The 23,615-nt window shown below is 49.4% G+C and overlaps 1 protein-coding gene and 2 long non-coding RNA genes across 3 annotated transcripts in view; 2 read left to right on the top strand and 1 right to left on the bottom strand.

Annotated features, from left to right (window-relative positions):
• Positions 1-7,939: 7,939 nt before the first annotated feature.
• Positions 7,940-9,098, bottom strand: LOC115937992 (uncharacterized). The gene is made up of 2 exons (XR_004073194.2): positions 9,028-9,098; positions 7,940-8,491 (listed from the first exon to the last, which is right to left on the bottom strand). It is a non-coding gene; the product is annotated as an uncharacterized LOC115937992 (long non-coding RNA).
• Positions 9,099-9,270: 172 nt separating this feature from the next.
• Positions 9,271-15,926, top strand: LOC145721213 (uncharacterized). Its single transcript, XR_014144754.1, has 3 exons — positions 9,271-9,342; positions 9,690-9,915; positions 11,976-15,926. It is a non-coding gene; the product is annotated as an uncharacterized LOC145721213 (long non-coding RNA).
• Positions 15,927-17,853: 1,927 nt separating this feature from the next.
• Positions 17,854-23,615, top strand: part of WASF2 (WASP family member 2) — a 65,767-nt gene continuing 60,005 nt past the window's right edge. Inside the window, exon 1 of the mRNA XM_081817824.1 lies at positions 17,854-18,053. The gene's annotated coding sequence lies outside the window, so the exon portion shown is untranslated. The remainder of the gene's footprint in view (positions 18,054-23,615) is intronic.

Here is a 23,615-nt window from a genome sequence, read left to right as displayed (position 1 = left end):
TGTGCACGCACCCGTAAGCAGGACCACACAGTCTCTGAGTCTAGTGCAGGAGACGGGCAAGTCCACAGGAGGAGTAGGAGGACCTAATCTGGAACAGGGGTGCCTAGGAGAGCTTTCCAAGAGAAAGTGTGGCTAAACGGAGACCTGAGGGAGGGTGAGGAATTTGCCGCAGAAAGAGAGGGGGAAGGTATCCCACGCGGAGGAAAGAGCATGTGGGCAGGCCACGTGGGCAGGGAAAAGTAAAAGAGTCAGAGTCTCATCTGCAGGCTGCTGGGGGCCACTGGGGGGCTTTAACCATGGGGGCGCACCCTCAGATCTGCTCCCCGGCATCCATTTCACTCCACACTTTAGCTAGAATCATCTTTCTACAATTGGCACAACCGTGTCCCTTCCCAGCTCTTAAAATTGTGCTCTGTCCCCAGTCTTTTAAAGTCCAAACCCTGGGCAGCAAGTCACTGGGGAGGCCCTTGAAACCGCCTTGTCAGCCTCATTTCCTATCGCTCCTCCTCCAGCCAGACTCTGCTCAGCCACACCCGAACAGGTCACATCCTTTCATGGCTCCGGGCCTTTGTCCCTGTGGTGCTCGCCTCCCCCACTTCTCCAGGTGAAGTCTTGGCGCTTCTGGGCCCAACACAGATGGGCCTCCTCCAAAAAACCTCTCCTAACCCCTGTCCCCAACCAGAGTAAGTTTCTCCTCTATGCCCCCATTACACTTAATTACAGAGAGCTAAGATTCAGTGGATGCTTTTTCCTCTCTGCTAGGCTTTATAGAAGTATTTCATGTTCATGATATTCTTTACAAAAGTATCTTCATTATTTGTTAAGATTTTATTTATTTATTTGACAGAGAGAGAGAGACAGCGAGAGAGGGAACACAAGCAGGGGGAGTGGGAGAGGGAGAAGCAGGCTTCCCGCCGAGCAGGGAGCCCGATGCAGGGCTCGATCCCAGGACCCTGGGACCATGACCTGAGCCGAAGGCAGACGTTTAACAACTGAGCCACCCAGGCGCCTCTCTTTATGAAAGTATCTTATCATCAGCCCCATTTTACTCGTGTGAACTGGGGCTCAGAAACTTGAAGGGACTAACCTAGTTTCCAAAGGTACCAAGCAACAGAGCAGGGACTCAACCCCAGGCGGCTGGCTGCCACAGCTCGTGCTTAATCCCTAGGCCACCTCACCCTCTAATAAGGTTTTCTAGCAGTGTATGTGCTTCCCTTAGCAGACTAGCAGCACTTGGAGGTCAGCGTCCAAAGTCCAATTCATCTAGGCTCCCCAGGGTCCAGCATATGGCCCCACATAGAGGAGCGGGTACAAATGTGTGTAGAGTGAATAAATAACTTTAGCTAGAAGGCTACTAGAGGGTTGTGCTCTGGGCTCACAGACAGCTTTCTTTCCTTTTTTTTTTTAAAGATTTATTTACTGGGGCGCTTGGGTGGCTCAGTCGTTAAGCGTCTGCCTTCAGCTCCCGTCATGATCCTGGGGTCCTGGGATCTAGCCCCGCATTGGGCTCCCTGCTCTGCGGGAAGCCTGCTTCTCCCTCTCCCTCTGACCCTGCTTGTGTTCCCTCTCTCGCTGTCTCTCTCTGTCAAATAAATAAATAAAATCTTAAAAAAAAAAAAAGGTTAAAAAAAGATTTATTTATTTATTTTGGAGAGAGAGAAAGGACAGTGGGGGAGGGACAGAGGAAGAGGGAGAGAATCTCAAGCAGATTCCCTGCTGAGATCATGACCCAAGCCAAAACCAAGAGTCAGACATTCAACCCACTGAGCCACCAGGCTCCCCCACAGACAGCTTTCTGAGGGTGGATTAAACCCTCCCATCCTGAGTGGGTCTGGTCATCATTCTGGGACAGACACCATGCCCAGTCCAGCACCTAGCTCCTGGCCCAAAGCCAACAAGGGTCTGCTGGTGGCCTTGGGATTCCCATTCCTTAGTGAGCAGCCCCTTCGGAATCAGACAGATCCAGCTCTGAATCGCAGCTCTGCCCTTACGTATAGCTGTGTTACCCCAAACAAATGACTTTACCTCTCTGAGTCTCTGTTCCTTCATCCTCAAAATGGGCTCAGTAGTGCCTGCTTTTAAGTGTTGGTTGTGGGGGCGCCTGGGTGGCTCAGTTGGTTAAGCAACTGCCTTCGGCTCAGGTCATGATCCTGGAGTCCGGGGATCGAGTCCCGCATCGGGCTCCCTGCTCAGCAGGGAGTCTGCTTCTCCCTCTGACCCTCCTCCCTCTCATGCTCTCTGTCTCTCATTCTCTCTCTCTCGCAAATAAATAAAATCTTAAAAAAAAAAAAAAAAGGGTTGGTTGTGAAGATAATGAACGGCAGCCATTCTTACTATTCCCCACGTGTCTACTACGTGCTGTATTGGGCTTTGTCGTTTATTCTGGAGTAGTGTGACCCTTAAGCCAGGCAACCAGGGAGGCAGGAGCCGCTGCATTTCAGAGAGCCCACTCTGGCCCTCTTCTGCTGTGCCCTTCCCCGTGGAGCGAGGGGTTAGAGAGGCCAAGAGGCCACACCCACCTCTACCCACTTCTAGACCATCTCTGGGTTCCCAGGTCCTATAATTCCTTGAGCTAGCTTCCCGGGGCCTGGATGGGTCCTTGCCTAATCCAAACCTCACTGCCAGGGTAGATTTCCAGGCCTGAGGGGTGGCCGAGGAACAGCTAGTTGCTGGGAATGGGTGAATAGACCTTGAACTTGCTGGGGGTGGGGCATGGAGGGGATGGGAGAGAAGAAGATGGGAGAGAGGAAGTCCCTTATGGGTCTCATAAGGGACCAGCTTGCCCTTACTGATCTTTACAAATGCCCCAAGAGGAAGGAATTATTAGTGCCATTTTAGAGAAGAAGAAACTGAGGCCCAGACTGGAGGAATGACTCCAAAGCCTATTCATTTTCTTGCCTCTGAGGCAGCATGCTTTACGTCTCTCATCTCATTTCATCCTCACGACAACCCTCTGACAAAGCAATATTGGCATCCCACGTTCCAGATGAGGAAACCGAGGCACAGAAGGGTTAAGGGACTTGTCTGGGGTCACACAGCTCATAGTGGCAGAGCTGGGAGTTGAATCTTGGCAGTCCTGCTCTTAACTTTAAGCTCTGCTATCTATTACCATTACCAGAGTTATAATTCTGTTCCTTAACTTGGCTGGCAACCACTCTGCCTCAGTCAACTGTCTGAGCAATGGGAGACGGTAAAAATGCACCCCCCGCCCCAACCCAAGGCTATAAAGCCAGGAAGAGTCAGAAATGTGATCCAGGCTGAAGGAGGGCCATGTGGCAGTTGCTGGGGGAGTGGGGCTTACCTCCGTTCCTCACCCCCTGCCCTGCAGGCCCAGGAGAGCTGGGCAGGGCCCTGGGGGGCCGCTCAGAGAGAGGCCCCTCTGGCTTGGGCTCATGACTGTGCCCTCCCTCCCAACCTGTGGCCTGAGAAGATGGTGCTTTCTCATGGCCAGAGGCAGAGGCGTCAGCTCCCCCCTTCCTCTCCAAGGCCCAGCTGTGGGGCAGCCTCCCAAGCTCCCACCAGCCCCGCCTCTTCTACTCCCTGGCCAAGTTGCTGCTCTGTGGTCACCTGGACCCAATTTCCTCCTTCCTGCCTCCTCCCATCTCTGGGAAGCACCCCTGGGCTGCCCTGCCAATTTCCAAAGTCTTCTCCCCCAGGAAGCCTTCTCTGTCCTCCCCCCACCCCCACCCCCAGGTCTCCTACCCCTCCTTGGAACAAGCCAGCTCCTCTCCCTTCAGCCCCACACATAGAGAATCATTTGGACCATCAGCCCATTTTCCATTTGGTTCCTGGCTGAACATTGGGTCCCCCTGGCCAGACTGCGAGTTCTCTTCCCCAAGGCAGTTATCGCATCGTGGGCTCCACGTCCCCACCCCCCACCCCCCACCCCCCAGTGCCAGGTAGGGAGGAACCCAGAGCCCGAGTGGCCCATGCTCTAGGAACTGAACCTTGGTGCTCAGAGGCCGAAGCCAGCATCATTGTTAAGCTTTTGAGATCTAAGCACCCCTCCTTTAGGTGAAGAAACCCTGAAGGTGCAGGGCGGAGAAGGGACTTGCCCAAGGTCACCCAGAGGCCAGGCCAGTACTCAAACCCAGGTCCTCTGGTTCGCAGGTACAGATTTCTGACACTCGACCTAGAGCAAATTTCTAATCCTCCCAGGTCCTCATTTTCAGGCAGGAGACCAAAATAGTCCCTAACAATGTATTATCAGAACCTGCGGGGTAAATTCTGCCTCACATGCCAGATCTGGAAAAGCCCCAAATCCAACCTCCCCTCCATCTACCCCCATTTCATAAATAAGCAAACTGATACCACAAAAGCAGAAGGGACCTCCTCAAGGTCACACCAAGCGGGAACTAGAGCTAAGACTGGATTCCGTGTCTAGTTCTTTGAAGAAAAATTAAGCATCATCGACTAATCCATTCATCTAACAAAGAGTTTTTTCTGTGGGTTTGTGTGTGTTTGTTTTTGTTTTTTGAGATCCTAATAATGCCAGGCTCTATGCTGGTTGCTAAGAATATAAGGGTAAAAAAGACAGTCCGAGCTGGTAGGGATATGAGGGGGCTCCTGGGCAGGAAATGTGCTGCATCTTGATCTGGGTACAAGTTACATGGGTGTGTTCAGTTTGTGAAAATTCATTGAGCTGTACATTTGGGTATGTGCACTCGTCTGAATGTATATTTCAATCAAAAAAAGTTTTTTTAAAGATAGTCACAAGCATTGAGCTTCCAGAGCTACAATATAGTAGAGGAGGTGAGATGTTAACTAATTACACCAATAATTGATTAATTACAATTGTGACAAGTGGTACAACAGAAGTAGAGGGTGCTAAGGGCTGTGGGGTAGCCCTTAGGTCACGTGGGGTGGTCAGGGAAGGCTTCTCAAAGGAAGTGAGGGATAAGCTGAACTGTACAGAATGAGCAGGAATTTAGAGAGTAGGAATGATTCTCAACCCCTACCTTACACGGCCCGAAAATTAATTCAAGATGGGGCACCTGGCTGGCTCAGCGGTAGAGCGTGCGACCCTTGATCTCGGGGCTGTGAGCTGGAGCCCACACTGGGCATAGAGCTTAGTTAAAAAAATAATAATTCAAGATGAATCACGAACCTAAATGTGAAAGCTAACACTATAAAGCTTCTAGAAGAAGATGTATGGGAATATCTCCATGATCTTGGGATAGGCAAAAATTTCTTAGGCATCAAAACCACTAAACCTAAAACAGAATTGTCAGGGGATGGGGAAAAAGCATTCAAAAGAGAGAAAACAATGTGTTGAAGGCCCAGTGGAAAGAAGGGGCAAGGTATATTAGAAGAACTGAGAAAAGGCCAGAAGAAGCGAAGGCAGGGGGAGGGTGAAGTGTGAGAGAATCCAAGAGGACGTAGGGGTCTGACAAGCCAGGGCATTATAGGCTGGGTTCGGAACTGGGAGTTTATCCTGAGGGTACTAGGCAGTCAGAGAAGGGTTTTTAAGTTTCTTTTTTCTTTTTAAATTCAAGTCATCTCTACACCCAATGTGGGGCTCAAACTCACGACCCCGAGATCCAGAGTCTCATGCTCTTTCGACTAAGCCAGCCCGGGGCGTCCCAAGAGAAGGGTTTTGGCAGGAGCAGCAATTGAAGCAACAGTTAGGGATAATGTGACCTTCACCTGGGTTCGCAAAATCAAGTACTACCTTCTTTGATGTGCCCAGGACCGCAAGGTATGGCCTGTGCACAACCACGAATAAAAGGACACACCCCCCTTCTCTCTGCTCAGCAACCAGACAAAGCCAGGCTTGGATTTTTGCTTCCTTGCAAATCAAGATGTAGCTTTACAACTTGAAAAGTCACTTAATCCAGGTTGCAGGCGGACACTTGGGCTGCGAGGCCCTGTCGTGCCAGGCCCATCCCTGGTCTTAGAGGAGCTGGAGTCGGCCAGCTCCCACCCACGCCCCAGCTCTTGCTATAGCCCCACCTCACCCCTGCTCAGCACCTGGACCTACTCACCTCCTCTCCCTTCTCTCCTCCCTTGGAGAGGAGACTAAAGGGTCTCACCAGGAAGAGCCCAGAGGTCGGGAGTTTCCTTCACCCCCTCCCACTCCCACACACACCAGTATACCCAGCACCAGGGCCCAGCAGAGTCCAGCTGTCTCACCACTCAGGCCTTCTCCTTGCAAGGTGCTCACTGAGGCGCTGAAAGTGGTGACTCCATTCAATTCAACCAACATTTACTGAGCACCTGCTGCGAGCCAGGCAGGTGCTTGAGTAAGAGGGTATTATTCCTCCTCTCCAGGAATTCTTGGGGTGATGGGAGAAAGAGAGAGCAAAATATACAAGTGCCTTATAGAGGAGCAAAGTGCAAGTGAGTATAGAAAGTGAGACTGACTTCACCTGCGGAACAGGGTGTGACTAACAAGGAAAATTTCCTCTAAGAGGTGACATTTGAGCTGGGTCCTAAAGAATAAGTAAAACCGACAGTAAGAAATGCTCTTCGCGACAGTGGAGAGTAGAAGAATTATAGTGACCATTGGGGATGTCAGATACTGTGCTCAGCACCTTCTGTATTCATTTACTCCTTACAATGACTCTGTGTAGTAGGTATTAGAATTATGCCCATTTTCTGGAGGCAGTAACTCAAGGGCTAGAGAGGGGAACTGATTTGTTTACAAACTTTCACGGCTGCACGTGGCAGAACCAAGACTTGAACCTAGGTCTCTCTGCTTCCATGCTCTTAACTTCTACTACATAGAGCGGCTTGGGCAAAGGACACGTGGAGGAGGGGGGCAGGGGGTGAGACTGGAGGGGTGGAGGCAGGGCTTAATGGCGGAAGCCTTGATGAGGAGTATGGGCTTTATCCAGAGAGCCGTGGGGCCATGGAAATTTCATTAGTCAAGGAGGGAGTAAAGAGGGATAACACTCACACTCAGCCTTCTATACAGAGGGCCCACATTGAAGGAGTTAGAGACAGAGAAACCTGTGCAAAAGTTGCTACAAAAATCCAAGAAAAGGGCGGCTGGCTGGCTCAGTCAGTAGCGCAGGTGACTCTTGTTCTCGGGGTCATGAGTTCAATCTCCACATTGGGTATAGAGCTTACTTTAAAAAAATCCAAGGGGCACCTGGGCGGCTCAGTCGTTGGGCATCTGCCTTCATCTCCAGTCATGATCCCGGGGTCCTGGGATCGAGCCCCACATCGGGCTCCTTGCTCAGCGGGAAGCCTGCTTCTCCCTCTCCCACTCCCTTGTGTTCCCTCTCTCACTGTCTCTCTCTCTCTCTCTCTGTCAAATAAATAAAGAAAATATTAAAAAAAATAAAAATAAAAAAATCCAAGAAAGAGATGAGGGTTGAGGGATGGAGAAGAGGAGGTGCACTGGGGAGAAACCAAGCAGAACTTGGGGATGAAATGGAAGGATTAGTCAAAGATGACATCCGGGGTTTCAGGCCCATGTGTGCACTCCAGAGGGAAGCCCAATAATTGGTCTTTCACAATTTATTGGGCACCCCGTCCCCCAACCATGGCTCAGCTCCACACTTAGCACCTGCAAAACTCACTTCTGGAAGGTGCTTTATTCTTCTCCAAAATGCGTATTCATCACCTGTTTGTGTATTCTTTCACCCAGGATACATGGAGCACCTACTGTATGCTGGATGTTCTGGGAGCTGGGGATAAGCAGGGAATAGGCTAAACCTGCCTTATTTGTGGAGAAATGGTTACAGCCTGGGGTCTGGATTTGAATCCTGGTTCTGCAATTCCTTGGTGCTCAGTCCTGGCCGAGCCTCCAGCTGGCTGTGACCTCAGGGAAGTCACTGAACCTCTCATTGTCTCAGTTTGCTCATCTGTAAGATGGGGGAACTGACAGTATCTGCCACAGGGACTCAGTGGGTACATGTGGAGTCTCTGGTACTGGGTAAGCATTCGGTGACAGCTGTTCCTGGAGTTCACATTTTAGCGGAGACAGGTCCAATCACACAATTAATTATTTAATTACAACAGTGATAAATACCCTGAAGGAGCAGTGCAGTCTGGAGGTGAGGGAAGGCTCCCTTGAGCGAGGGACGGTCCTGCTGAGCGAAACTGAGTGAGTTGGGGCCGGCCAGGTGAAGCACGAGGGAAGGAGGGAGGGTCAGGGGAGGCACAGGGGTGTCTGATTAGGCAGAGCCTCAGGCTGAAGGAGGTGCGGAGAGGTCCGTATTTCTGTGACTTTACCTCTTTGGAGCCCCCCCACAATGCTGAGAAGTAGGTCAGGCGGATGCTCTGCTTCCATTTTCTAGAAAGGGCACAAAGGTCCAGAGAGGAACGGCGACTCGGCTGGTCAGTAACCAAGCCTCCTGGTTGATGCTCTGCCCCCACTGATCCAGGGAGCTGGAGAGGACAGGCCTGAGAAGAGGCCTTTGTCCCCGTGCCCACTGGGGTGGCAGCAGCAGGGGCTGAGGCTGCAGCGGCCAGAGCTGCATTCCTTCCCCTGCCGGCAGAGCAAGTCCAGGCTCATGGCAGGGGCCCGAACGTTCTTTTTTGTCTTAAAAAAAAAAAAAAAAGAAAAGCACTTTAGTCAACATTAAGTCTTGACTTCAAAGGACATAGCTCCCAACTCTCTCCCCTAACCCTGGGTCTCTCCAACTCCCTGGGGTAAGCCCCCAGGCAGCCAAGTTTCTGGGAAAGGGAATGAGGCCTGGACTTGGAGTCCAAAGACTTTGTGGTGAGCCCTGGCTCAGCCTCCAACTTGCTGTGTGACCTCGGGTAGGTCAGCAGCCCTCTCTGGGCCTGAGTGTCCCCAGCCAAACAGGGAAGGGAGGGTTGGATGACATCAGGTGGGGTGGGGAGTCCAGCAACTGGCTCCAGCCAGCTGCAGCAGCTTTGCTGCCCTTCAAGTCTGAGGCACTGGGGCCTCGGGGGTCCGGAAGCTGGGGACAGGCAGCCTTTCATCTCTGCTGGCCCAGGGTCGCTGCAGGTTGGCAGGCCCCACATCCCGAGATCGCATTTCAGGCTGGAAGGGGCCTTCCTGTGACCTCAGCCGGCCAGTCCTGCCCCTGCCCCCCTCCTCCCCATTCTCACCAGAGGGAAGCAGGCAGCATCCCGCCCAAGGTCACCGACCAGCAAGTGGCTGTCCTTCGGCCTGCCCTTCCCTCCCACCCGAGCCAGCACCGCCCCCCCCCTCCCGTCCCCCCCCAGCCTCCCACAGTAAAGCCTCAGGTCTCCTGGGCCATTAGGAATCTGCCAGGCGAGGCGTGGTCTTCTTCCTCTCTCTTGTTTCTTGGCTTGTTTTCCCGGTTCTCCAACAACCGCCTCCTGCAAAAGCCTCCGGGTGCGTGTACAGGAACATTCTTCTTTAAAAAAAAAAAGAGAAAGAGAGATGCAGCCACAGTTTGGGTAAAAAAGCAACCAACTCCTTAATCCTTCCCTGTAACCTCTGGCTCCTCAGCTGGGAAGGAAGGCCCCGCTGGGCAGAAGCTGACGCTTGTCCCCCACCCCCTCCTCACCCCCTCCTCACCCGTGTCAGCTCTCCTTCAGGGTTTGGCCTGACTTCTGGAGCCCCGAGGAGACAGGCTGCAGGGTTCAGCAGGGCTGGGAAAGCATGGGGGGCGCTGAAGGGATTGGCTGGGTCTCTGCCCCTCTGCCCACTTGGCCGCCTTCTCAGGAGGTTACAAGATGAGGATTTTTCACCCCTCACCCATTGCCTCTACGCCCGTTTTCATTCCTTTCTTCTTCTGTTCCAGGAATCACTGGCCTCTTGACGGCAAGGAGCCTGAATGCCATCTCCCACCGCAGTGCTTCATTGTCCAGCACCGGGCTTGGCTCTTCCTGCGGGGCTCACGCTTCCACACTCCGAGCCTTTGTCCAGCCGGACCCCACCGTCCCACTGTCAGGTGGCACTCGGTGTCCCTGCCACGTCTTGCTCTGCCCACCGAGCCCTTAATTATCTGTTGCAGCCCCAGCACCTGGGTCAGTGCTTGAAACGTAGTAGGTACATAGTGTCTCTGGAATGAATGGATTCAAACCAGAAATAGGTCTCTAGAAACATTCAGAGTGAGCTCGCAAGAGGGACATTGGATTATGGTGCATCCCAGTTAAAGCCCAACACTGCCTCCCTGGCTCCCTGAGAATCCAGTCCGATTCTCTATTGCCACCTCTTCCCACTTGCCGCTCTCATCAGAGGATTTCCTTTCTCCCCAAAGTGCCATCTTTTCTCTTGCCTCTGGGCCTTTGCATGTGAAATTCCCTCTGCTTTCCACACCCTTCTCCACCTCTCACCTGGATGACTCCCTCTGGCCTGTCACCCTGTCAGATTACCCAACCAGCAGAGCGACCACGTGTTTAGGGCACCAGCAAAGCAGGGACACTAAAAAAAATATATATATATATACAATTTTTTAAAATATTATTTTATTTATTTATTTATTAGAGAAAGAGTATGAGGAGGGGAAGGGGCAGGGGGACAAGCAGACTCTCCGCTGAGCAGGGAGCCCTGCCCCTGCTATGTGGGGCTCCATCCCAGGACCCTGAGGTCATGACCTGAGCCAAAGGCAGATGTTTAACCGACTGAGCCACCCAGGTGCCCCAAAATATTATTTTAAAAAACTAATTTGAGGGGCACCTGGGTGGCTCAGAGGGTTAAGCGCCTGCCTTCGGCTCAGGTCACGATCTCCAGGTCCTGGGATCGAGCCCCATGTCAGGCTCCCAGCTCAGCAGGGAGTCTGCTTCTCCCTCTCCCTCTGCCTCTCCCCCTGCTTGTGTTCTGTCTCTGTCTCTCTCTCAAATGAATAAATAAAATCTTTAAAATAAAATAAAAAACTAATTTGATGTTTGATAATTTAAAAAAACATTGAAATAGTACTCATGAGAAAAATTAGAACTTTATTGGGGTTCCTCTTATTTTAGAGTTAGCATTGTTTTTGTGTTGAATTCATACATGGGCTGGAGTGGCAGTAGGTGACATCATCTGGCTCTGCTCTTTGAGGCTCAGCCTAGACATCAGCTATCCCCCCAAGGAAGACTTCACTGACCCCTTGACAGGGTTAGGTCTCTTTTTGGTAGTCTCAAAGGTCTTCTGGAATTTTCTTAATATGGATATTTTTGCCTTACTTGTTGCTTTCTATCCCCCCACACCAAGTATGGAAGCATCTTCAGGGCCCAGTTAGTATCTTTCCACCTCTATACCTGCAGCATATACATACAGGTCCTGGCATAGAACTGACCCCAGCTATGTTATTCTCTTTCTCTTTTTTTTTTTAAAGAAGAATGTTCCTGTACACGCACCCGGAGGCTTTTGCAGGAGGCGGTTGTTGGAGAACCGGGAAAACAAGCCAAGAAACAAGAGAGAGGAAGAAGACCACGCCTCGCCTGGCAGAGACCTTTGCAGGGTCTGCACTATACGTCATATTCTTTTTTTTTTTTTTAAGATTTTATTTATTTATTTGACAGAGAGAGTGCACAAGCAGGGGGAGTGGCAGGCGGAGGGACAGGGAGAAGCAGGCTCCCTGCTGAGCAAGGAGCCCAATACAGGGCTCCATCCCAGGACCCTGGGATCATGACCTGAGCTGAAGGCAGACGCTTAACGACTGAGCCACCCAGGCGCCTCCTACATGTCATAGTCTATGTTCATATTTTATAACCCTATCTGAGAAACTCATACTCACCCTTCAAGGCCCCACTCAAATGACCCATCCTCTATGAACCTGCCCAGTCCCTCAGTTGCATCAGGTTGAGTGTAAGCTTTTGTGAGCTCACAGCTCCTGCTGCAATTGGTGTCTCCCTCTTTTATTGTAATTTTTATGTATGTAGGGGCGCCTGGGTGGCTCAGTCGGTAAAGCGTCTGCCTTCGGCTCAGGTTGTGATCCCAGGGTCCTGGGATCGAGCCCTGCATCTGCTCCCTGCTCAGCGAGGAGCCTGCTTCTCCCTCTCCCTCTGCCACTCCCCCTGATTGTGCTCTCTCTCTCTCTCAAATAAATAAATTTTTAAAAACCTTAAAATTTTTTTTATGTATGTATTTCCTCCCTCACCAGATTGGGAGCTGCTGAAAAACAGAGACTCAGTGGATGTAGTGCCCTGCATTGGCCTGGCCAGAGGAGAGAGCAGTATATGCTCTTTAAATGAACAGCCTGGAAGATGTCACAAAGGAGGGAAAATTCAGGCAAGATTTTGAATGTGGGAGAAGAATAACATGTACTCACTGGGGGCATAGAGTCAGTGCACATAAAAACAAATCACAGCAACAATACTCCTGACAACTAGTACTGAGCACGCTGTAGTGTGGTGGGTAAGAACGGAGATGAAGCTCTGACTCTTACTGGTTGTGTGACCTTGGACAAGGTATATCATCTCTCTGTGCCTCAGTTTCCTCATCTGTCAAAAGGGGAGAGTAAAGGTACCCACCTTACCGAGAATTCAATGGGCTAATATCTGCAAGGTGCTGAGAGCTATGTTGGGCACGCACGGGCGCTTGTGTTTGCTCCATCGCCAAGCACCTTGGGTGTGCCAGGCACTTCCATCTGGCACCCCACTTAGCCCTCACAGCAGCCTGAGAGGCAGGGCTGTTGTGTCCTTTTACCAAGAAATGAGGTGTGTGGGGGCCAAAGGTTCTTGCTAATGCCATTCACTGGATAGGAGACAGGAATGGGATTTGAACCCACGTCTCTCTGGCCTGCCGCCCACCCATGTTCCTTGACTGTGGCACCTGCCTGCAGGATGAGGGGGAGGAAGAGAAGATGCCCCAGTGGGAAGGCAGGGAGGCTTTCCGGAGATGGGGCCTCCGGAGCAGAGCGGCAGGCGTTTTTCTAGAGCTTTCATTTCTGTCTCCCTCTTCTGAGCAGGTGAAAAACCCCATAGAGGGCCCTTCACGGAGTGCTCCCCCTTGTCCTCCCCCTCCTGATGCTGCCTCATCCCCCCACGCTGGGAGGGGGGAGGTCAGGCATGCAGCGTGGGAGATGCAGGGGAGGGGAGTGAGGAGGTAGGGGAGCATCATTCCAGATCCTTTCCCTCCGGCACCCCCCTTTCCCCATCACAGGCGCTCCGGGAGGAGAGAGCATTCCAGGTGGAAGGAATGGCAAATGCAAAGGCTGTGGATTAAGGATGTGGAGGCGGGGAAAGCCTGCGAGCTTGGCTGGAACTGAGGTTCAGGGCCCCCTGGGATTGCTCAGTGGAGAAGAACTTGTTTGACGAGAGGGAGGGAGAGAGAGAGAGCGAGAGAGAGCGCGCGCGCGCGCGCGAGAGAGAGAGAGAGAGAGAGAGAGAGAGAGAGAGAGAAAGAGAGAGAGAGAGATACGCAGTGGACCCAGCAAGAGCTGAGGATGCTAGAGGTAGGGTAGTGGCTGCAGACTATTCTGGGCTCTGAACACAGTGGTCTCCATCCTCTTCCCCTCAACCAGGGCTGGTGAAGAGGGGTCACTGTGATTCTTCATGGTCCCTGTGCTTTGTTTCTTCCCCTAGAATCCCTTAACACACTGGGCTCTGCCAGCTCTGTACCGGGAATTGGTTCATGGCTTTTTATGCATTCCCTCAATGTGTTTTTCTCCCCAGCTCAAGATCAGTATTATTCACTCCATTTTATAGAGGAGAAAACTGAGGCTCAGCCAGGTTTTATAACTTGCTTAAGGTCACACAGAGGGTAACAGGCAGATCCTGGACTCAAACCCAAGACTTTTTCTGCAGATGGCAATTTTGCCGGCTATACTGGTTCAGGCTGCTTTCCCCAGGGTGTTTGCCATCCCCATGGCAACAATGAGAGGCCCTCCTGTGCTGACAGCACTTCATAGTTTATGCAGGCCTTATTTTTTCTGCTCCTCACAACAGCCCTGTAGGCAGAGCTGCTATCATCCCTATTTCATAGATAAGGAAACTGAGGCTCAGACGGGGGGTGTGACTTGGCCAAGACCGTTGGGACTCAAACCCAGTTCTGGTGACTCTAAATGTCTTTTTGCTTTCCCTTGCAGAGAAAGAGGGTCTGTTCCCTGCTCTAATCTGCCCCTTAGGGCAGGGAACAAACAGGCAAGGGTTACTTTTCAGAATTGGTGGGAAAGAGACGGGTTTGGTCTTCAGAGCCTGGGACTCGGCTACTGGCAGTGGATAATTTCATCCCACCAGGTGATAACTCTGACTGCTTGGGTAGAAGAGGGAGGGCTTACCCTCAAGAGCATTAAGTCCACTCGTGTTCAGAGGCTGGGTTCGAATTCCAGCTGTGCTGCTTGCTGACTGGGTGGCCTTAGGCAAGTCATTTAACCTCTTCGTGCTTCCTTTGTCTCATTTGTAAAATGATGGTAATGACAGGACCTCACTCATAGGACTACTCGGAGGATTTATGAGTTAATGTATGGACAGCACTTCGCATGTGTTTGACACATAGGAAATGCTCAGTGTTAGCGCTTATTAATATCACTATTAAAGTGTTCGGCACCATCCCCTCAGAAAGCATCTTGTCGATGTCCGTAAAAGGAGAAACTATGGCTCCTGTTGCCAGACAACCTTCAAGCAAAGCTCCAGAGTCGTACCTAGGACAGGTGGTAATGCGTATATCGACAATAATAATTATTAAATTACTAGTAAAGTTACTGTTAGAGTCAATGACAATACTATTAAAGTTAACATTCAACAGCTGCTTACTATGTGCCAATCACTGTGCTAAGTGCTTTGCATCTATTATCTCATTTAACTTTCACAGTTCTGGGAGATAAAAACAATTATGATTCCCGTTTTACGGATAAGGAAACTGAGGCTAAGAGAGGTGAAGTCACTTGCTCAAGGTCACACTGCTAGAAGTGCTATAGCTGTGATCTGAATCCAGGCTTGCCTGGCTTCAAAGTCGTCCAAAACAATTAAGGTCAGATGACAACTTGCCCAGCGTTCAGACGCTCGCATCAGCTCTCTCCCAAACTTATCTGATGGATCTGCTGCCTCAGGCTCACCTCCCTCCATGCTGGGAAGACCGAGCACCTTTTAAGGAGTGCCTTCCATGTGCCAGAACACTTTAGACATGTTCCACATTGAATCCTCACCCCCACCCTATGACACTTTATCATTATCCCCATTTCTTAGAAAAGGATATGAGGCATAGAGAGGTGTGGTGACGGGTCAAGGTCACAACAGTCTGAGGTGAGATGGCAGGGTGAGGATTCAAACCCTGAGTTGGCCTCAAAGCTTGCATTCAGGGCCTACCAGAAAAGTACATAGACCCTTGGAAATGAGCCTCACTTTCAAAGCCAGGTTCCCTCCCCTGTTAACACCTCATTTGTTTAGGCACCCCCGCATGAGCTCTGCCCTCCCTCCCCATTGCCACTTATGCCAATTGGCCTGAATGCCTTCCACACCCTTTCTCTTGGCCTGCAACATTTCTTCCCAACACCTGCTGCCTAGTTAACCCCCATTCACCAACTCACCCTGAGCTATCACCTCTTCAGGGAGCCTCCTCTGGCCCCACCCCATCCTGACATTCACTCTCATAATAAACACCTTGTACTTTGCCTTCTTGTTCGCTATCATAGTTTCTAACTCTATTTTGTCTGGTTATTTGTTTTATGACTTACTTCCTCGCTAAACTCGAAGCTCCATGAGGGTCTGTTTTGCCCACCATTGTACTGCACCACTGGCAGGCTGCCCATCCATAGTCAGTGCTTAATTTTTCCTTTTTTTTTTTAAGTAAACCCTACACCCAACATGGGTTTTGAACTCACTGACTCTGAGATCGAGTCGTATGTTCTACTGACTGAGCCAGCCAGGTGCCCTGGTGCTTAATGATTTTTTATTGAATAGATGAATCCATGAATGGATAGCTACCAGGTACTTTACACACATGACTCATTAATTCCACAATTAACTCATTGAATCCTCCCAGCTGCCCTGTTGTCCCCATTTTATTTTTAAATTTTTTTAAAAGATTTTATTTATTTATTTATTTGACAGAGACACAGAGAGAGAGGGGACACAAGCAGAGGGAGTAGGAGAGGGAGAAGCAGGCTTCCCACTGAGCAGGGAGCCCGATGCAGGGCTCAATCCCAGGACTCTGGGATCATGACCTGAGCTGAAGGCAGATGCTTAACGACTGAGCCACACAGGTGCTCCTATTTTTTTTATTTTTTAGCAGTGATGTGGACATATATATTTTTAGCACTGATGTGGATGTATATATATCTTAAGATTTTATTTATTTGACAGAGAGAGCACAAGCAGGGGGAGCCTCAGGCAGAGGGAGAGGGAGAAGCAGGCTCCCCGCTGAGCAAGGAGCGGGATGGGAGCTTGATCCCAGGACCCGGGGATCCAGACCTGAGCTGAAGGCAGACGCTTAATGACTGAGCCACCCAGGCGCCCCTGTCCCCATTTTAGAGAAGACATAGGTGAGGCTCAGAGAGCTAGAAAGTGGTGGAGGTTGGATTCAATTTCAGGTCAGGCTGACCCAAAGCCACTGACTTCTGCACAGCACCTGCTGCCTCCCAGCACCCAATGGCCACAGTCACGATTTAAATAGTCACTGGTTGTCAGACCACACGTCCCAGCTTGAGCCTGGAGGTCACGGACTCAGCCAGCACTGAGGCTCTTTCAGCACCACGCACTTGGTGGTCTCTGCCCTTCTGAAGTCTTTTCGGCTGCTCCGCCTCCCGCTCCCCTCTTGGCCTCCTTCCTTTCCAGAGAAGGAAAAGGACTAGGAATTACAGCCAAGGCAGCCCTTCTGGGAAAAACAATCCTGCAATGAAAAGAGCCCTGTTCTGAGAGCAGACAGACCTGGATTTAAGTCTTGGCATGGAGGCTGCCCTGCTGAGGGCCCACAATGGTGTCACTGCCCCTCTCTGTCCTTGTTTGGGATTCTGTCTGGGTTGCTGACCACCTGTCATCCTCTACTCACCTCCTGATTCCTAGGGCCCTAGAAACATCTGGGGCCTATGGTGACCAGAAGGAGGGGAACTGGCCTGGCACTCTCGAGACACTCCCTGGAATGCTAAAGGGTTGGTGGAGGAACGTCTTTCTCAGGGGACACCAGGCCTGAAAGGAGAAATACAGAAATGGAAGACAAAAGGTACAAGTTTGAGTCCTAGGGTTGTTTCAAATTCCTTGGGTGACCCAGGGTAAGTCCTGGAGTTTTCCATTTTCTCTCCTGCAAAACGAGGACAATATCCGCCTTACAGAGTTGATCTAGAGAACTAAATGAGAGATTTTCGCTAACTTGTGAATCTGTCATATGGTATCCAGCTGCAGCCTTTTATAATCAACAAGACGCACATATACCCAACTCAGGCGTGCGGCCTCAACAAACGCGCCCGGACATGAGGCAGATATGACTGCTCCTATTTCGCAGAAGGACAAAACTGAGACCCAGATAAGTTCAGGAAGTCGTCTGAGGTCGCAGAATGAGGCGGCGGCTGACCACGGTCTCGGCTCACCTGACCCTTGCCTGTCAGAACCAGCTCCCAGTCCCAGGACCCCAGACCTCGCCCCGGAAGACCGATTCAGCGGCTCACTGGAGCCTATGACTCACTCTCCCCACCCTACTTTCAGTAGGGCCCGAGACCTAGAGAGGAGAGGCAAAACTATCTGCAACTTGAGGGGTGTCCATAGAAAGTTCATGGTTTTGGCCCCTTCCTTCCACCAAAAATCCTGGTTCTTTGAACTCTAACAAGAAGAATCCATCTTTCAATACACTTTGTACGAGGTTTTACACTTTCTTAGGTGGCATTTTCCTACCTTGAATTTAGGAGTTGACTCAGTTTAATCTCCACCCCCACTTCACTTGGTTTGCCCTCCCGCTGTTTACTCCGATTGCGGAAGTAGCTCGGGTGGAGCTCCCTAGTCGGTATCCTTGAGTACGTCTTTTGCGTAGCTATTTAACTGGCACTCCACTCAGGCCAATGGGATGCCCGAAAGCCCCAGGAGGGTGGGGCAGAGAGCCAATCAGGGCCGTTGGTGGGGTGTGGCTGCGTCCCAGGGAGGGGAATCGCGTAATGGCGGACGCGGGCCGGGTGAACGCGGCTGGGGGCGTAGCGCGCTGAGGGGGGTCTGGCTGTGTGGCAACCCCGGAGGCGGCCCGCGGGAACAGACCCCGTGCGGGGAAGGGCGGCTGGCCGGCCCATCTGTCGCTGAGGGCGACCGCGCGAGACCAGGTGAGCAACAAGTTCCCGCGGGCGGGCCCCACCGTGAGGCGCCGGCCCGGCCGCGCCGCCACCCCCCACCCCCTGCCCCGAGCCTCGCGGGGTCCCGGGGGAGTGGGTGGCGCGCCTCCTGCTGCGGATGGGGAGTGCCCGGTCGAGCGGTCAGCGCGGGGTGGCCTAGAACTGTACACTCCCCTCCCCAGGGAGGAGGTGTCCTGGAGATCCCCTCGGAGACTTGGAGGGGCCGGCGAATCTGTGAGGCTGCGAAAGTGCCCCCAACCTGACCTGGCGCTGCCACTCACTCGCTGTGTGACCTTGGGCAAGTCACTTCCCTCTCTGGGCCTCAGTTTCCCTATTTGTAAAACGAAGGCTTTGCAGGCAGTTGTACGTGAGTTGGATCTCAGATATTCTTGGAGATCTTGGGCAGGTTGTTCTCCAGGCGGAGCTTCAGTTTCCATCTCTGGGCCATGAAGGAATTGTAGTGCTCTTTGAGATCTCTGGCCTGCTAAGTTGAGGAGTGGCGGAGAGGACTGTGTGCACGTACGTGTGTGTGTGTGTGTGTGTGTATGTATGTATGTATATGTACAGGATGGTTCTGCAGGGTAAGGAGGAGAGTTGGCTAAAGGGGCTCTTGCATGAAGGCTGGATGGATCCCAGGTGTCTCGGTCCTCCAGGATCCTAGAGCCTCTGAGATGGCAAAGTTTTATACACTGGTGCTCCATAGCATCAGAGGAGAGGAAAGCATCCTTGGAACCTCTTGGGGCAGTGATTGAAATTTAGGCCCGAAAGAATTCAGGAGGGTTAGGAGTAGGAGGGGGAGCATTTATGGTGCTCCTACTATGTACCAGCCCTTGTTTAGGCTTATGTTTTTACTTAATTTTTACAGCCGCTGTTGAGAATTTACACATAAGGAAACTGAGTTTCAGAGAAATTAAGTAACTTGTCCACGGTCACACAGTGAGGTACAGCACTTATCAACCATAAGGTGGTTTCCTTTGAGAATCACCAGACAAGGGGGAAGTCATTGTCCACTTAAAAGAAGTTTGCTTTGTCACAAACGGGGGGAGGGGTCTGGTCCCAGACACTTGAATTGACCTCTGGCATGGAGACAGGCTGGACCTTGATCTCTGGATGGCTAATTTTAAGTGCATTCCCTTTCTTCAGTCTGTGACTTGGAAAGGACCATTTGTAAATTGTAAAAGTTACTTTGAAGTATGTCAGAACCTCAAAGAACTCAGTTTGAATCCTGACTGGGTGACTTGTAGAAGTTCACCAACTGTTGGTGTATAGACTTGACTCTTAGTTCAGAGGTGCCAGGCCAGTTACCTTTTCTCCTCCCTAAGAAGGCTAAATTTTCTTGGGACGAGAGAAATTTCCCACTTGTTCAAATTTCTTTGGATTCCTGGAACGAAAGTTTCAGTATCCTGCCTCTGGTGAAGTGTAATGTTCCTTCCTTTCTTTGTGTTCCCTGTTATCTGACTTGTAGATGAGTGAAGATTGTGGACCTGGAGTCAGAGACTAGTAGTTGGATACGATAAATTGTAGCCCTTAATTTTTCCAAGCCTCAGCTTTTGGTTAATCAAAATGGTAGGACCGGCAGTGTATTGTTCCCATATGTCAATGGTAGGGAAGAAAATTGGGAAGAGGAAGTTGCTGAGAAAGAGGGCGTTTCTTAGCAGTGGAGCCAATATGTATTTCTTTGTTTGAAATTCTAAAACCAGAAAAGCAGCAACTGAAGGAGGAAGGAAGGAAAGAACTGTGAAACCCTTCTTCCACGTCAGCTATCTTTAAGAGCTGTTCCTGTTGCTGTCCCTGTCCGAGGCCCTGCTTTCACAGAAAAAGTCAGTTGTAATTTGTTCAAAGTTGAGAAATTGTATTCTAGAATGATACCTTTATTTTTTATTTATTTTTAATTTTTACTTATTTATTTAAGATAGAGCACAAGCAGAGGGAGCAGCAGGCTCCCTGCTGAGCAAGGAGCCTGATTCAGGACTCGGGACTCCACTCCAGGACCCTGAGATCATGACCTGAGCCGAAGGCAGAGGCTTAACCAACTGAGCCACCCAGGCGTCCCTAGAATGATAATTTTAGATATGCAACCCTCTGAGATAAATTTCTTAAAAGTCAGAACATTTTACTGAGTTTGTTGTTTACCAGTGGATGATTCTTTTTCTCAACTTAATTGCCAGTTGCAGTCTTTGGCCTGTCTTAACTGTGATTTAAATTAGTGAATTTCAACCTAAGAAGAATTGATCTAGATACTGGATGATGCAGATACCGCCGTCACTTGAAAAAACATAAGGGTGTGTTTGAGTTTTGACATTTGTTAAAAGTCTTTTTAATGCTTCGTTTTACAGGATTATGTATGTGTGAATAGTTGTTAAGGCATTGAATTTATTTTATCTGAAGATCTACCTTCATTCTCTATATTAGTTATATTTTCTGTATAAGACAGACTTAATTAGCATACCAGTCCATAGTACCTTGGGGCCAAAAAAAAAAAAAACAACCACCACACCACATCAGTTCTTGGGACCAGATGTTTTTTGAATATAGAACTTTTGGGATTTTAGAAAAGGAATATGGTACATGTACTGTGTGTTACGTAACATCCCAGAGAGGTGAGGGGCAGCACCTTGTAATCAAACACATTACCATTTCTGTAGTAAATGTTCATTCCAACTGGTATAAATAAATACTATAAATAGCCTCATGTCATTTCATGTTGGGTTTTGCTACCAAATGAATAATGAAAAACTTATTTTTACAGCCTTTTAGATTTTGGAATTGAAGTTAAGGGATTGTGGATAAATGGGTAAAACTTATATGGGTCCATATAAGTTTGGATAAAAGTTATATGATGACAAGGACAATTACAAGGAAAAATATTGTAAGCCAAACTAATTTCAAAGCTGTGGGTCCTAAAAACAGTAGTACATGGAAGACAGTTTTTGTTCATGTGCTTCTTTCATGTAATTGTCTTATTATAATTAATACGTGCCAATGTACATTTTTCCTTAAGTACCCAAATTTACTTTTTTTTTTAAAGATTTTATTTATTTATTTCACAGAGAGAGGGAACACAAGCAGGGGGAGAGGGAGAAGCAGGCTTCCCGCTGAACAGGAAGCCCGATGCGGGGCTCCATCCCAGAACCCTGGGATCATGACCTGAGCCGAAGGCAGACACCTAACAACTGAGCCACCCAGGCGCCCCTCAAATTTACCTTTTAATACCCTCCTTGTTCCCTTTTTTAGATCTTTGAATGGCACCCTTCCCTTCTTTTTAATTTTAATTTTAATTTATTTTTATTATTTTTTTCCCTACACCTCTTTTTAAAAAAGTAATTTATAGGGTCTTGTGCTCACCGGTTTTTGTGTAACAGTTAAGAGAATTATACCTTTGGGGCGCCTGGGTGGCTCAGTCGTTAAGCCTCTGCCTTCGGCTCGGGTCATGATCCCCGGGTCCTGGGATTGAGCCCTGCATCGGGCTCCCTGCTTGGCAGGAAGCCTGCTTCTCCCTCTCCCACTCCCCCTGCTTGTGTTCCCTCTCTCGCTGTGTCTCTCTCTGTCAAATAAGTAAATAAAATCTTAAAAAAAAAAGAGAATTATACCTTTTTCTGTATAATTCAGAGAAAGACTAATCAGGTGAGGATCTGTAGATTTATGTTTGCAGAATTTAAAGCTCATTCTCTCTTCAGGGTGGTCTTTAGTATGAGGTCATCACTGCTGGGTAGGATTTAGGTTGAAAAAATAATTTTTTATTTTATTTTTTAAAGTAAGCTCTGTGCCCAGTGTGGGGCTTGAATTCACAACCCCAAGATCAAGAGTTGCATCCTCTACTGACTGAAAAGTTTTTAATTTTGGGATGTCTAGCTGGCTCAGTCAGTAGAGCATGTGATGCTTGATCTTGAGAGTGTGAGTTCAAGCCCCACTTTGGGGGTAGAGTTTACTTAACAATATTTTTTATTTCTAATTTTTGAAGCTTCCACAGTTTGAATATCTTGGTAAGGAGTTTAATAAAATATATTTAATTTAGAGTATTTTTATTTTAAGTGTATGCTATATGAGAAATTTGAATTTACCAGCCTTATGAATTTGGGTGATTTCTTTAAATGGCCAGGTCCTCTAGGAGTAAATTAAAAAAAAACTCTATTCTTTACTCTTCTTGGGCAGTTCAGCTATAGAGTGAGGTAGACTGGTGGTGTTGGAGGTGAAAGAATGATTTCTTCTCTTTAAAAGAGGCCCCATGGGAAACCTCGGTTGAGCGTCTGCCTTCAGCTTGGGTCATGATCCCAGGGTCCTGGGATCAAGTCCCACATTGGGCTCCTTGCTCAGGGGGGAGCCTGCTTCTCCCTCTGCCCCTCCCTCTGCTTGTGCTCGCTCACTCTCTCTCTCTGACAAATAAGTAAATAAAAATCTTTTAAAAAAAAGAAGCCTCATGACAGCATGAATTTGAGAGATTCTGGCCTTCAGGATACCCCGTAGCCTCCTGATTTGTGGGCCTCAAATTCATCCTCCTACTTGGGGTGTCTCCATAGTTCCTGCGAATGGTACTTTTACTGTCTGGGAGATAGAAAGGGTATAGAACAGCATATCAGGAGTTGCAGGTGGATTCGGTGTACGACTGGACTAGTCAATAGGAGCAATTCTTATCCAGACTACCCCAGTTTCTTCTATTTTATAAGCACTGATAGAATTGCAAAAGAACTACAATTGGTGGACTAACATCCTTTTCCAAGGTACTCTGTTGTGACTGTGGATAAGCTCTTCAAGACAGGAACTGTGTCTTGTACTTCTTTTGTATTCTGTAATGCATCAAACTTGTCTTGCATTAGAATTTACCATTAAGACATATTCGTATCTGGGGGCGCCTTGGTGGCTCAGTCATTAAGTGTCTGCCTTCAGCTCAGGTCATGATCCCAGGGGCCTGGGATCGGGCTCCCAGCTCTGTGGGAAGCCTGCTTCCCCCTCTGCTTGTGTTCCCTCTCTCGCTGTGTCTCTCTCTGTCAAATAAATAAATAAAATTTAAAAAAAAAATTCATATCTGGGTTGGGAGCTCTGATGTCAGTACACAGCTCGGGTTGAGAACCATAGACATAAGCGTATTGTAGGTGCTCAATAAATATACATTGGTTACTTTTTTCTTTTTAGATTTTATTATTTTAGAGAGAGAGAGAGTGGGGGAGGGGAAGGAGCAGAGGGAGAGAAACAAGCAGACCCCACACTGAGCGTGGAGCCTGGCACACAGGGCTTGATCCCACAGCCCTGAGATTGTGACCTGAGCCAAAACCGAGACTCAGATGCTTTAACCAACTGAACCATCCAGGTGCCCCTATATGTTGGTTACTTTGCTGCTGGTCCTGGCATGCGTTGGGTAGGGTGGAAGAGGACCCAGAGTTTTTCATAAAGTAAATAGCTTTTTTCTTTCTTTTTTTTTTTTTAAGAGATGGTGGGGGCGGGAAGGGGCAGAGGGAGAGAGAGAGAATCTTAAGCAGGCTCCATGCCCAGTGGAGAGCCCAGTGCAGGGCTTGATCTCACAACCCTGATATCATGACCTGAGCCGAAATCAGTAGT

Source organism: Leptonychotes weddellii, chromosome 4 (genome assembly GCF_054177405.1).
Source record: "Leptonychotes weddellii isolate Sample4059 chromosome 4, ASM5417740v2, whole genome shotgun sequence".
In the NCBI taxonomy this organism is placed as follows: domain Eukaryota; kingdom Metazoa; phylum Chordata; class Mammalia; order Carnivora; family Phocidae; genus Leptonychotes; species Leptonychotes weddellii.
The sequence above is the reverse complement of the archived record's forward strand: the minus strand, read 5'-3'. Positions and strand labels throughout refer to the sequence as shown.